Source organism: Formica exsecta, unplaced genomic scaffold, assembly GCF_003651465.1.
Source record: "Formica exsecta isolate Colony F162 unplaced genomic scaffold, ASM365146v1 scaffold573, whole genome shotgun sequence".
NCBI lineage: Eukaryota > Metazoa > Arthropoda > Insecta > Hymenoptera > Formicidae > Formica > Formica exsecta.
In genome coordinates, this window is record NW_021852988.1 from 83,554 (window position 1) to 85,746 (window position 2,193).

Here is a 2,193-nt window from a genome sequence, read left to right on the forward strand (position 1 = left end):
CGATGAGCGATGAGCGATGGGCGATATCCAATGAGAGCTCTGCTTTTCCGAAAAAGCAGTGCTCTCATTGGATATCGCTCATCGCTCATCGCGTTCAGTGTGCGAGAGCCATAAACCTGCTACATTCAAAAATGCTATTAATCTGCACTTTTTATCTGCACTCTACTACACACAGACTTATATATATTACTAGACCGCTAACTCCCTTAAAGCCCGTATCAGACTACGCATTGAAAATTGAAGATTGAAGATTAAAGATTGGAATTTGACTAATCAGAACAAAAGGAACTAAAATTTCTTTGTCCTGATTGGTCAAATTTCAATCTTCAATCTTCAATCTCAATCTTCAATGCGTAGTCTAATACGGGCTTAAGGATCGATAGAAGTAACTAGAGTCCTAGATTATCAGAGAGGTGCCAACTCTACTCCCACCATGCCCACCGCCGCCATCTTAACACACAAACGTCAGGGCCGCGTTCGAAAACATCACTCGTGTGCACACTACCGTGTCATGATGTCAGCCGACTTTTTAGTAATAAACAGATTTTGTGATAACTGATAACTATAATCGATAGGAAATTGTTTGTGATTTGCAAATATATCAATGTTACGTTTGTGAATTGATAATTTTTTTTATTATATGCAAAAAAGTTTATTTTATAATTGTAGTGCGCATGCGCAAAGTATACTCAGGCCTCCTGCCTACAGAGAGCGCGTCGACGCGTTTACGCATAGCGGAAATCGTCCCGCGTCTCAAAATTGAGTATTGTTACGTCTCGACGATGCTCTTTTCTTACTATACCTCAGTTAGTGAGAAAAGGATAGCTCTCTATTTTTATAGGGCAACCTGCTTCCACCGACTATACCTCAAGGACGCCGAGAGTAGAGAGAAGCCTGAGAGAGGCAATGCCGGCGATATTCGTGGGACGCTTTTTCTAGGCCATAGAGCAGCGCCGTGCATCTACTTTTAGGAATTGGAAACACTTACCCACATCCACTTTTCGGTACTGTCGGTCAAATCTCCATATGGTTCATGTCCGTGCTACATCCACTTTTCGATACTGTCGGTCATTTGGTTCATATCCGTGCTACATCCGCTTTTCGATATTTTCGATAGTGATAGTACACTGATCGCTTGACAAAGAGAGATGATTGCGCCGTCTTTGTCTCTCTTTCATCGCGTATGTGTGTAGTATCCGTGAAGGCACAAACACCGATACGTTGAGCACACGGATGCGATCGTTGAGAGATAAATCTAGACAAGGAGCGACAATCGCGTGCTGTCCTTGTTCTTCTAACGTATCGCTTTACGGTCGAGATACAACCTGAAAAGAAAATGCTTCCTCTCGTGGCAGAGAGCAGTAATGCAACAAGACTAACGGGCGCCTATTTTTTGAGAATTTTATATTTGTATATATACATTACATAATATATATGTTTAAATTATAGTTAAAATTATACGTGCAATTAAATATTGTATGTTGATCAATAATAATAGTAGAATAATAGGTAACAGAGTGAACAAATACACAAGATGTAAGACAAAGGGTGCCTGTTAGACTTGGTAACTTGTTGCTTCGTTACTATATAATATCGATGATACTTCGTATATCATATCAACGGGATAGAGAAATAGCACGATTGTCAATCCTTGTTTGACATTATTTTGTTAATGCAATTTACAAAAAAAAGACAAATACAAAAGTTATTTATTTATTAATTATAATATAATAGTGAATAATAAATAGCATTAAAAATATATTGATATTAATATATCTATTTTTGTACAATAATATAAAACTAGATATAACAAAATAAATTAATTTATAGAAATATAAAACATGATTAGTAGTAGAAAAAGTAAACAATAACTTACTTAACATAAACAATAACTAACTCTGAAATAAAATTGTATATAAGATTTTAATATAAACTGTAATATAGGTTCATAATTAAATTCTTTATATGAATATATAAAATGTAATATTTATTATATATTATATTTCTATATATTTTTATATATTATATTTTTATTTTGAATTTATATATGTATATATGCATTTATGCGTATAACAATTTACATATTAAAACAAAATGTCATACATTATATGCTACAATTTAAAGACAAATGAATCAAATGTGATAAAAAGAGATTAGATGTACATGTTAGATGTCAAAAAAATAATATTAATA